The sequence below is a fragment of the Microtus oregoni genome, unplaced genomic scaffold, assembly GCF_018167655.1.
Source record: "Microtus oregoni isolate MIOR12 unplaced genomic scaffold, Mior012 000035F_ref0000213, whole genome shotgun sequence".
Taxonomy (NCBI): Eukaryota; Metazoa; Chordata; class Mammalia; order Rodentia; family Cricetidae; genus Microtus; species Microtus oregoni.
The window spans coordinates 14,260,363-14,274,056 of record NW_024543094.1 but is presented as its reverse complement, the minus strand read 5'-3'; the positions used below and the strand labels follow the sequence as shown (position 1 = coordinate 14,274,056).

General features: G+C 39.7%; 1 pseudogene; it reads right to left on the bottom strand.

Annotated features, from left to right (window-relative positions):
- Positions 1-5,186: 5,186 nt before the first annotated feature.
- LOC121432572 lies at positions 5,187-6,104 on the bottom strand (annotated as a pseudogene).
- Between the last annotated feature and the right edge of the window lie 7,590 nt (positions 6,105-13,694).

Below are 13,694 nucleotides of genomic sequence, written 5' to 3'. Positions count from 1 at the left end.
CTCAGGACTCTCAGAGGTCACACTGCAATCCATTGGTCAGATCTGCTTCCATGGAGGTTGCTTGCTTGGACCTGTTCCTGCAGAGGTTTTGGTCTGCATCCGCAGGTGTCCCTATCTCAGGCATGCATCTGCAGAGGTTGCTGGCTTGGGCCTGGGCTTGCAGAGGTTGTTCCCTAGGTCCTGGTCCTATGGAGGTTGCTGGCTGGGGCATGCTCCTGCAGAGGTCTCTGGCTTGGGCCTGCTCCCACAGCTATCCCTGACTTTGGCATCTTCCTGTAGAGGTTACTGCCCTGGACCTGGTCCTGCCAAGGTTGCTCACTTGGGCCTGCTCCTGTAGAGGTTGCTGGCTAGGGTCTGGTCCCACAGAAGTTGCTGACTCAGACCTACCCCCTTGGACGTCACTCCCTTGTATCTGCTCCAGCAGAGGTCACTGACTTAGTCCTGGTCCCATGGAGTTCACTGGCTTGGACCTGCTTCCACAGGAACAGTCCTGCAGAGGATGTCTCCAATTTTTATGTAGGTATTTAGTGCTATGAACTCTGCTCTAAGAATCACCCTCATTGTGTCCATCAGGTTGGGTTTGCTGTGCATTCACTTTCATTTAATTGTACAAAGTCTTTAATTTCTTTTCTAATCCTTAGCTTGACCCATTTTTAATTCAGTGAACAGTTGTTCAATTTCCATGATTTCATAAGCTTTCTGTTGTTTCTGCTGTTGTTGATATCCAAATCTAATCTGTAGTGGTCTTACAAGATACATGGAATTATTTCAATTTTCTTGACTCTGTTGAGACTTGCTTTGTGTCCAAGTATGAGGTTAGTTTTGATGAAAGTTTCATGAGTCACTGAGAAGAAGGAATACTCTTTTGTGTTTCGGTGAAATGTTCTTTAAATATCAGTTATAAACATTTGGTTTAAAACACCATCTAGCTCCAGCATTTCTGTTTAGTTTTTGTCTGGATGGCCTGTCTATCAGTGAGTATGAGGTATTGAGGTCTCCCAGTATCAGTGATTATATGAGGGTCAATCTGTGATTTAAGCTATAGTAGGGTTTCTTTTATAAAAGTGAGCACACTTATGTTTGGGGCATAGATGTTAAGATTGAAATGTCATCTTGGTGAAATTTTTTTCTTTGATGAGTATCTCTTGCCCTATCCCCTTTGATTAGTTTTGTTTTGAAGTCTACTTTGTCTACCAAAATGGCTATGCCAGCATGCTTCTTAGGTCTATTTGCTCAGAATATCTTCCATTCTTTTACTCTGAGATGATGTCTATACTTGATGTTAAGGTGTGTTTCTTGGATGCAACTGAAGAATGGATCCTATTTTTGCTTCCATTCTGTTAGTATGTGTCATTTTATTAGGTAATTGAGACTACTGATGTTGAGAGATGTCAATAAGCAGTGTTTGTTGATTCCTGTCATTTTGTTCTTGTTGTTATTGTTAGTGGTGGTGGTAATGGTATGTCTGTGTGTAAATATTTCCCCTCTTTTGATTTGCTGAGCTAAGATTATTTATTGCTGTATTTTCTTGGTTGTAGTTAAGCTCTTTAGGTTGGAGATTTCCTTCTAGTATCTTCTGTATCCCTGAATTTGTAGATAGATATTGCTTAAATTTGGTTTTATTAAAGAATGTCTTATTTTCTCCATCTATTGTGAATGAAAAATTTTGCTGGGTATAGTAGTTTGGGCTGCCACCTTAGGGTTTGTAGACCATCTACCCAGGACCTCTTGGCTTTTGGTGTCTCCATTGAGAAGTAAGGTGTTGCTCTAATAGCTATGACTTTGTGTGTTACTTAGTTGTATTCATTTACAGCTTTTAATATTATTTCTTTGTTCTGTACATCTGGTATTTTTATTATTATAGACTGTGGGGATTTTTTTCTGGTGCAGTCTATTTTGTATTCTGTAATTTTCTTTTATCTTGATAGGTACCTCCTTCTTTAAGTGAGGGAAATTTTTTTCCCATGATTTTGTTGAAAATAAAATCATTTCTTTTGACCTGGGTTTCTTCTCATTCTATTCCTATTATTCATAGATTTGGTCTTTTATTAATGCCCCAGATTTCCTGGATGTTTTGTGCTGAGATTTTTAGATTTAATGTTTTCTTTTATAGAAGTATCCATTTCTTCTTTTGAGTCTTCAGTGCCTGTAATTCTCTCTTCTATCTCTTCTGTTTTGTTGATGTGGCTTCCTTAGGGGTTCCTGTTCAAGTTCCTATTTTTTTCATTTCCAGACTTCCTTCCCTTTGGGTTTTCTTTATTGCTTCTATTTTCACTTTCTTATTTTGAATTGTTTTACTTTTTCTATTCTTTGCTTGTATTTACATAGATTTCTTTAAGGGATTTATTCATTTCCTCTTTAAGAATCGCTATCATATTCATAAATGTTGTATTAAGGCCCTTGTCTTGTATTTCAGTTATGTTGGAGTACACACGGCCTATTGTGGTAGGTTCCTGAGTTCCAGCAGAGCCATACTTTCCTGGATGTTGTCAACTGTGTTTGTGCACTGGCATCTGGGCATCTGGGTTTGGGAAGATTATAAGTCTAGGTACTGATATTGCTCTTGTCTTTGTTGGATGGGTGTTTTGTCCCTTGGTTTATCTTGCCCTCCCTATTGTTAAGAGGGTGTGGTGGCTTGTGGTACTTGGTAGGAAATACTTCTGGGCTCCTAGTAGGTATAGACACAGGAAGCTTGGTGAGGGACAATTGTCTATATTCTGTCAATTATGTTTTAAACAAATGCTGATTGGCCAGTAGCCAGGAAGGAAGTATAAGCGGGACAACCAGACAGGAAGTAGAGACAGGTCAATGAGAACAGGAGAATTCCTGGAAGAGGGAAGCTCCCTCTGCAGTCCTCTCCAGACACAGAAGAATCAAGATATGACTCTGCCGCTGAAAAAGGTACTGAGCCATGTGGCTAACACAGATAAAAAATAATGGGCTAATGTAAGTTATAAGTGTTAATAAGAAGCCTGAGCTAATGGGCCAATCAGTTTATAATTAATGTAGACCTCTGTGTGATTTCTCTGGGACTTAATGACTCTGAGAACTTGGCAGGACAGAAACCTCAGACAACAGGAGCTCCTGGTAAAACGTATTTCTAGGCATGGGGAGCTGGCCCTTAGGAATGGAGGGGAGATATGACAGCATCCAGGGAAAGTAAGAAAGTAGTATGTTCTGATAGGATCTGCTTAGTCCTCTGGTAATGGGGACAGAGGTTAAGGAGAGGTCATTAACAGGCAATCTGTTACAGAACTGGAGAAGAGACTGAGGGATTGTATATGCAGTAAGGCAGGGAGAGTGGATATCTGAAGTTCACCTAATGACTTGCTTCTCTGTCAGGCTTGGCTAGTGACTTCCTAGAGAATATTTGTGGGAGTTTGGAGCTGGGATAACAGGATAAGTGGAGAGGAAGGCTGGAGAGGAAGATCTGTGTTATCCACTGGAGATGGGGGCAGAGAAGAGGAGAGGTCACAGCAGGTGGTGTGCTACAGATCTGAGGCAGGGACTGGAGGATTGTGTTTGGAGGAGAGGAAGGAGGTGAAGTTCTGCAGCCAGCTTACCTACTTTCCTGGCTGGAGTCTATTTGATAATTCGTGATGCTGCTGCATGACAATGATTGCAAGACAAAGGACAAGATAAATTCTTGTCCTAAATAGCTCTTACAGATTCCAGGAAAATGTACGCATTTTATCCACTATAAGTTTTTGTTCATATGTGCTAGATATTCATAAAACTTTCAAAAACATTCAAAAACTTTCCTCACAAGCAAATCATTTTCATTCTATGTTTATTAAGGGGAAGAGAAGTACTTTATAATTTCTGAATAAAAAGAAGAACAAAGAGCCAAACAATGCACTTCAAGTGTTCTTATGAACAAAACAGCATTCTCCTCCCAGACATAATTAGGTAAAAAAACATATACTCATCTAATTTCTTTGAATTGTTTCTGCTAACGACCTTCTAAATTGAAGCTCCTTACACCTAAACTTGTTTTATTACATTAATTTCTAGTTTTTTCAGTGCTAAAAATTATATCCATTTGATCCAAAGTTGAAATTCAAAGCTTTCCAGAAAATATAACCCATAAAATTCTGAGTGACTGAGCCCTCTCTACAGCCCGAAAGAGTCCCTGGCAAAACTGACAGTGATACTGTCGGAATGGCTTGCATGGGAGTTAGCATTGCCACTGTGTTAGAGCCGGACCCGAAATGGCATTTATTAGTGACCAAAAGTAGAAATTCCGAAGACTGAGACTAGAATACAATGGAAAGCAATATCTAATTTTTCTTAGGAGAATGTAAAAACAATTCTACTCAGCTACAAGTTTTTAAAGACCTGAAACAGAAAAAAATAAACCCACATGATTCTCTTATACTGAAAGCTACAGGCACCTAATAACTTTATACTTCATTAGAACTATGTAGTGACATTCAATTGTATATTAATAAATGAAGACTGTCTGAAGATCTGAGAGTAAACCAGTCCCACTGGTCAGCCTGTAGGTTATGATAACACACACCTTTAATCCCAGTAGCCACACTAGTTGCCGTAGGAATCGGGTGGTGCCTGCCTTTAATCACGGTGGTACACACCTTTACCCAGCCCTAGAGAGGATTCTAAAATAGGAGAAAACAGCTCTCAGTAACTGTGTCATCACAGGAGGCAGGATCACCACTTTCAGACTGAGGTTGAGGCAAGAGCCAGTGGCTGACTGTTTTGCTTTTCAGATCTTCAGGTTGAACCCCAATTTCTGACCCTGAGCTTTTATTAATTGTGCTCCAGAACTACATAGAACATCCTCAAAGTGAAGTTTCAGAGTAGTCTATTGACATCATATTACCCCAACCATTTATTTTTTTTCTTAAGTCTAACTCACACAGTATAAGCAGGCATCTATTGCTACATAAAATTAACATACAAACAACAACAACAGAAAAAAAAAACCTAGTTAGTAAAAAGAATGAAGAGGTTTGTGCTACTGGATAAGAATGTCTTCCAATGGCACAAGCAGGATGAGTTCTTCTGCCTTTCTTTCCATCGTAAGCTGTTTATTGTAAGATAATTTACAAACATCTTGCTCTCTTTAAAATTCAGTGGATCAAGTTTCTCACAAAGGCAGCAATCATTCGAAATCAGCTTTTTTCCCCCTTCCTTACATCTTGTATAAGGCTGCAACTTGATTTTCATTCATCCACAGCAGTGACCCCAGAAACTGTCTCAATCACCTCTGGTGATAGCCTGATGGGCTTGACTGTGTGTCAACATCACTTTGTCAATCATATCAGAAGCCTTCATCCTGGCTCTCTGCTCACTGGTGGTGGACTCCTTCAGGGAGTAGTAGATGATGTTGGCCAGATTGTACTCCTGGTAATTCTGAAGCACATCAGCATCGATGTCATCATAAACACTCATGCTCCCAGCAGGTACAGTGGTAATGAGAGCGAAGATGGGCTTCTCTACTGTCTTATGGGAGATAACGGACTTGAACTGATTAAAAGTAATAAAGCCTTTATCAAACTCATATCTATAATTTCAAAATTCAAGAGCAATAATCGATGTACTTCCAAAAGTAGGGTCTTTGAATAGCATCAAAAATGGGTCAGAGTGAGTCCTACAAAATATGCACCTGATTTTTTTTTTTTTTTTTTTACTAATTCCAACTAGTATAACCTCTTCCCAGTAGCTGTGAGGCTTGCCACCTCATTTTCCATCTGCTTAGCCAATGAGGAATGAATAGCGCCACAAAACCTTTCATCTGAGGACAAACAGTAAGCGGATGTTTCCTCTCGTCCTCAGGTCCTTTCACATCAGCCTTCTCATTTAAAGTAGAGGAGCCTGTTCCCACTCAGCCTGGGCATACTTTATAGCTGTCTCCATCTTCATAGACTTGGCAATTTCTGGATGTCTTTGATTGACTTTGGTCTCTTGGAAATACCTTTCAAAATTACTGTTTTGAATTTGGATCTATTATGGCTGCATGGCATAGGCCCATGGCCACACAACTCTCTCCACAAGAATGTGGTGAAATCTTGAAGGACAGCAGGATTCAGCTGGGACAATGCAAATGTTGAAGTTACCCCATCTTCTAACACCAGAATCATCTGGGAGGCAAAGATTTCTTCACTAACATGTCTATTCCCTGAGCTGGGAAGGCTCCAGGCTGTGTTTATGAATGAGATTACTTAACTATGGGCTTTTTGGTAACTTGGACTTCCTCGTGATATAGTGGCCTGGGACTGTTGAACAGGTGGATTTCTTAATTTTTATTCTTTTTTTCCCTTTTACTTGGTTGAGTTTAGAAATGACTAAGGAATTTGAAAATCTCACTTCTGGATTGTATATGAGGATATTCATTTTCTAAGATGATTAAATGATGAAGCTCCTGTCTTAACCAGCAGTCTGTCTGTTGATGGATTTAAAGTTTTATGAAACTATGGATTGGATTTCTATGGTGTGTCTATGAGGGTCCATCTGGCCCTGGCCTCTTCCTATTATTTCTCTTAGCCTTGTGACTGACATGAGGTTCCTTTATGTCCCTCTTCCACAATATTTCTCCTTTGCTCCATAGAATAGTCAATGGAGCCAGTGAGCACACATTTAGGCCTCAGAAACCATGACCCCAAATGAGTCTTCTCTCCTTTGCACTGTTTCTTTTATGTAGTTGACAAGGAAGAAAATCATGACTAACAATGTGAAGAGTAAATACTCTACAAGCTACATAATTTCCCCTGATCTATCCTGGGTGCAAGACAAAGTCACTTCTGCAACATCTGAGATTTTAAAAAAATGTATCATTGAGGCTATCCTATGGCTAAGAGTGGGCAACTGGACTCTGTCCTCAAAGGGAAGAGTATCAACAGAATTAAAAACATGACTAGTTTATCTAAATAATTGCCTTTTCTCACTCATTCTTGTAGACAGAAGTTCTGTCCCATCTGGACCTGAAGGTGTTCAGTCCAAAAGAAACTCACAGATGCTTATATTAATTATAAACTGTTTGGCCTATTAGCTCAGGCTTATTATTAACTAGCTCTTATAACATAAATTAACCCATAATTCTTGTCTATATTTAACCATATGACTTGGTACCTTTTCTCAGTGAAACATTCTCATTTCGATTCCTCTATGTCTGGGTGGTGACTGTGTCTCTGTTTTGCCTCTTCCAAAAATTCTCTTTGTCTGATCATCCTGCCTATGCTCTCTGCCTGGCTACTGACCAATCAGCATTTTATTAAACTAATATGAGTGACAAATCTTCAGTTTACAAAAGCCTTATCCCACAGCACATTCTCGTCCCAGTGGGTGGCAGAGTAGAATATTAAGATGGTCTCATTTTTCTAGGATGGTGTCATCCAGTTGGTCTTCATTCTGAATTAATGTTCCCATAGCACTTGAATAAGTCTTTTGCAAATACAATACCTGAGCCAGTAAGAGGGGTCAGGAGTTGGTAGAAGAGGTGATTAATAAAATCATATTCACCTCTTCAAATTAGTAAGAAAATATTTTCTAGAAAGTTTTATTTCAGTCTCAAAATACACACCAAATAGACAAGTTTTATTCTGTACAAGTGTGTGCTTCAACAAAAGTCAAATGAGCTTCCCTCTCAGGAAATCCTGAGAAATATTGAACAATCTGGAACTTCCAAACATTTCAAATGTCTTTCCCTAGTACCATTTCACAGCTTCCATTTTTTTCCCTACGTAGTTGACATTGTTTTCCTCTTTTGCTGTAAAAAACCAACTTTTCCATTTTCTATGATGGATTTCAATAAGAATTTGATAACAAAGCAAAATATGATACAAAACACATTTATACAACACATCAAGCCTGGCTTCTCCGGGGCCGAAAGAGAGCAAAGTAAGTTATGAGCCATGGGAAGCAGTCCTTTGAAATAGTTCTTTCAAAGGACCTTACATGGGCTAGTATTTTCCAGAATTCACTTTTCAAATAAGAACTTTGACTTTGTTCAAAAATATTTGAATTTATTTAAAAATAAAGGGTATATTTTCCAAGATGATGTCAGATCCAAGTAGAGAAGCTGTATATATGCTATCTGTTCCGTTGCAATTCTCATTACTGTCAGCTGAATTAAATTAACATTTTATAAGGAAGAAAGAGTGATTTGGAGGAAATATCAAAAATGATGAAACTTCTTTTGACTTGTAAATCAGATAGCCTTCTTAAGATTATTTAAAGCATGAAGTCTGTAGTAAAGCCAAAGTATATGTAATTGCTCTCCATTTTTCATTTCATTTAAAAATGAGTTTTTACTGTGTTTGACTGATGGAAGCAATCATGTGACAGAGATGCAGAGACAGGAAAATATATACATATTAAAGGGAAATACACTTTTATGAAGCAAGGAGACTTGTTATTATTTATGTGTTTTCAATGGCTCTACAAATCTTTGTAGACTTAACTCTGAAAAGTGTTCTATGCCTTGAGGAACTATCCACAGATGACCCCTCTTCCTCTGAGCATGTACAGTATCTTCCCATAGCTCCTAAGTCCCAAGATATGATGGTCCAAGGAGTAAGAGAAACTTGTTCCAATATTTGCGGTCCCCATTGTCACCTTCTGCATTAGCACTTCACCTTCTCCCCACTGAAAGGCACAAACTTTCATCATACTTAGCTCATAATACCCCCCCCCCATCTCTCTTGTATATATCTAAGCAAACTTGATCGCAGTAATAAATTGATGGACTTTTTGAAATCATACTTGTTTATATTTACAGAAACAACTGCTGGCAGTTGCCAGGCCCTGTACCAGTGCTGTCATCCACACTGGATAGAGACTTCCTTCTGTAGTGAGCCATGGTTAATACAGAGACTCATGGCTATTCAAAATGCTGAAAACAAATAAGCGTTGAGTATTTGGCACAAAATAAGACAACTATGTTACCCGTTCCTTGGGAAGGAGCATCACAAAAACAAGAAGTGACGAGATAGTAAGAGGATGGAATGAAGCCTTACAAAAAGCTGTTTTCTAGATATGTCATGGCCAATATTCTCATGAACATACAGCAGCTGTCGCTACTTGTGTACACACACACACACACACACACACACACACACACACGACATGAAAGGATGATGAGGAGGGATACTTGACCGAAAGAAGGGGATCGGTAAGAGTAGAAGAGGGGTAAGAAGGTAACAATGGTGAATGCTTTCACAATGAGGTCTACACATATGGAATTGATGGAAATTAAATTTAAGAAGCATTTGTCGTAGAAATGAATTAAATTATTCATGAGCAATGTGCACAACTCATTGTTACCATAGTCACAATAATAGTTAAGTCTTTGTATCGATCACTGCAAACAGATCAGATGTTGTGATTTGTATCTGGGTTTTTTTGTAGAAAAATTAGAATTCTCACATACCCATGGAAAGATATATATATACACACATATACGCGTGTGAGAACAAAAGGTCTGTCATTAAAATCATTTGCAGCTCCATCTCCCAGCTAAGTGAGTCCTCTCAGCCTATTGGTATGTATCCCATACCAAATTTGATTTGTCTGGGCAATGGTAATTGGAATAACATCCTATTTTACTCTGTTTCATAACTTGCCTTATTCCCTTTGTACATTAGATTTTCTTTTTATATAAAAATCCTTCCTCATTTTCCAGTGGCTGTTTAGCATGTCCTTAAAGTGATGTAGTCTGATTTATTTAACCAATGTTCCCTTTCCAAACATTTAAATGGGTCTTAGTCATCTTTGTTGCTGTTTCCTGCGACATACAAATCTGTAATAAACATTCTCGAAGCCATATTCCTTCATACAATAATGGTTTGATCACTGTGCTTGTTCGGTTATTCTAAGTTTAAAAAGTCAGAGCAGACATTAAAGAACCATAGTTTGAGGAATATTTCTATATGACAAGAACCAAAGACCTTATGAAATGAGGGGAGGATGGCATAAGGAGTGTTTGTTTGTTTGTTTTACTGTTACTAAGGCTAGCCCAGCATCCCTGAAAAATACACTGAGTACCGAAACCAATCTATTCCAACAACTCATATGGCCAGGCTTGGCAGAAAGAATACATCTTTTGAAGAAGCTATGACTGGGGAATACAGTGATCTCAGAAGGCTCCGCAGAAGCTGAGTTCCCGTCTGCCTTTTTTGGCAATAAAATCAAATCCTAGCTGCCACCGTCATTAACTCACACCTGATATGTCTTCTACGTCCAGTCCTCTCTGAACATCTGTCAGACTGTTCCTTTTTACACACTCAAGGATGTTATATAATCTGTGAATATATACCCATATGTTTCATATTTAAAATGTAAATTTCATAATTGGGTCAAAAATTCTCCAATCTTTCTGAACCAAACAAAACACATTTATCTGATTAACATAATCACAAAATTATGTTTTGTTTGCAGAAACATTCACGGATACAGTCAAATGAGTTTGGTTTCCTTTTCTTCTGCTGATGGTATCTTTCTAATGAAGAATGTTCGAGGAAGCAAAAAGCGGAATTGGCAAGCACACATTAATTATTATTCCACCAGAAACTGAGTTTATTCTAGAGATGCTCCGAGGTTCTCAGGATTCGCTCACCAGCACCTGCAGACCATCATTTTCTGGACCATGTCTACTTCCTGTTTCCGTTGAAATAATCGTGGTTTCATCTTATGGTTGGCTGTGTTTCACAGTTGGCAAAATGCTGCAACATGTAAAGGTCTCTCAACTGTTGTGAACTGGAAAACCTGCCAACCTGGATTTTACTAACTCCCTGATCCACCCCCTCCCCTGCACCCCAAGAATGATTGTCAGTAAAACTGTGAACACTTGGGACAGAAGAACAATTGAACATAAACTTTAAAAAGTGTATCGTGTTTCCTTGTTTCCGCCTTCTCCTTTTCTTTCTAAATCCAGAGGGATGGAGGTAAGCTCACAAAATGCAAGGATGATGTTCTCTTTGGCTGAAGAAAACACAGCTGAGTAGAAGCTGGCGTGTGCTGTGGCGATACTTTGAAACGGCTATTATTATAGCTCCTCAAGAGAAAAGCGTATTTCTGAATAAAGTATTCATTATAGTTAAAATGCACAAATATATGTATCTCTGCCAATACCAAAATCAATATTAACTATAAAATCAGTTGACTTAGGCCTATAACAAGCTGGGAAGAGAACTCAACTGGTGTGCTACCTGCCATACAAACATGGGGATCTGGATTGGATGCCCAGAACCTGTGTTAAAAAGCTAGGCATGGTGACACCAGCTTGTAAAGCGAGCTAGTTGGTGAGTTCCAGAGCAGTGAGAGACCCTGTCTCAAAAAAAATATCTGGACAGCATATTGAGAAACTATGTACGAGGTTGACCTCTGGTCTCCACATACACTCACACGTGAATACACATTCAGACTCATGCACACACATATGCACCTGCACACTTACATGTTAACATGTGTATGAACATGCATACGCACACAAAATAGTTTTTTAACTGGTGGATTTCTGCTTCCCTTCCAATCCATTTACCACTGCTCTCCAGTCCTCCTTATTATCACATAAAGGTTCCAGTTTTAGGAAAGGGGAGTAATGGAGTACCCTCCAGCAAGAGCCAGGGAAACAACCACCTTAAGAACAACTGGGTTGGTATCTTTAAGAAAAAAAAAAACCATGCAGAACTGGAAAGATAGCTTAGTGGTTAAGAGCCCTGGCTGCTCTTCCAGAGGTCCTGGGTTCGTTCCCCAGCATCCACATGGCAGCTCATAAAGGGCTGTAACTCTAGACCTGTGGGATCTGATGACCTCCTCTGGTAGGCAGGTGTGGATGCAGACAAAACACCCATATACATAAAATACGTAATCAAACAATCTTAGAAAAAAAGAAGGAGAGGGAAGGAGGGAAAAGAAAAGAAGAAAGGAAGGAGAAAGAAAAAGCAATTGAGCAAAGCAGCCGAGAATGCCTAAAAGTTCCTGTGTGTCTTAGAAGACTGGACTTGGAGACACATCTTATTCTGGATGAGATGAGGCCATGGGGTGTGAAGAGCAGGTGGACACAGAGAACAATAGAACTTGGGATCTATGTGAACATCCCCATTTCCAGGTACCCGTCATTGGTGATTGTGATGAGGACTATTAATTTTTCAACTTGATGTAATCTCGAATCACCAAAGACATAGGTCTACAAGCATGTCCGGGGGGGGGGGGGGAGCATTTCCAGACAGCATCAATTGAGGTGGGAATGTCTGAGGGGGGGTAGATTTCCAGACAGCATCAGTTGAGGTGGGAAGATTTGCTCTAAAAGTGGATGTCACCTTTCCATTGGCTGAAGTCCTAGGCTGAACAAAAGGAGGATGTAGTCTGAGCAAGATCATTCCTCCTTTTGCTTCCCAACTGAAGGTGTAGCCCCACCAGCTGTAGACTGACTTTCTTTCCTGACTCCAGCCCCGAATAATGACATGAAATTATGAAAGCTTGGCTTTTAGCTTAGGTTTGTCCCAACTAACTCTTACAACTGAAATTAGCCCATTTATATTTATATAAAACTCCATTCTGTCACATGGTATTAGCTCTCATCTTGCACCTCCTATTTCCCCTCCATCTGGCTAGCGACTACCCTTCTTTCCCAAGTCCTCATGGCCTTGTTCCTATGCCTCCCACCACCAAAACAAACTGTACGTTCAAACTGCACCAAATTACTTCTGACCTCAGTTAAGTCGCTCTCATTGGGCATTTCGTCATAGCAAAGTGTAAAATAGCTAATAAAGGGATAATAAGATACTTTTCCAGTAGGGGGTGTTTGTTTTATAGATTACCTCATTAATCTTTGAGACCAAAACTGAAAAAAAACTATCCTCATTTTCTGCTTGATTTCCATTTTACAAAATAGTTGAATTTAGTCTCCCTCTCTCTCTCTCTCTCTCTCTCCCTCCCTCCCTCGCTCCCTCCCCACCCCTGTGTGTGTGCATGTGTGAGTGTTTTTATGATTTATGAGCACATATGTAGATGAGTTCATGTGCTTATGTCTCCATATGTATAGAAGCCAGTGGAAGCTGTCATCTCCTGCCCAATTACTCTGCCTTTTAGTTTAATTCTTTGAATTCTTTGATGATTTTCTACAATGTGTTTTGATCATATTCAAGCACCCCCTCCCCCCCCGTAATTTTGAGAAGGAGCTATACTGTCACTCAGAAAGTTAAGTGATCCTCCTGTCTTCATCCACTGGGGTTAGAGGTAGCCTGCTTATCTGACCATACTTAGGTTTTTAGGGGAGTACTGAGATCCAAACTCAGGTGCTCATGCTTGCACAGCAAGTGTTCCTCCCCACTGATCCAACTAGCCCCTAGAAATGATTTTAACTCAACAATCTGAAAATTTGATCCAAGTGCTAAACTGGTTCCAGGTTCAGAAGTTTTATGGTTAATCCGGGAACTGACAGACCTTGCAGATGGTCCTGTGAAAATAGCTTCATCGCAGACCGATTTCGTAGTCTGATCTTCTAAATTGCTGGGTCATCCATGGCCGTGCCAATCCTATATGTGCAACATGGTAACAGAACATGTTTTACACACACACACACACACATGCACATACACACACACACACAAACACACACACACACACAAACACACACACACACAAACACACACACACACACACACACGTCCCTTCTTGGACTTTTTAACATGCAGCAGCACTTGGGAAACTCTTGCCCAGGGTTCTGGCTC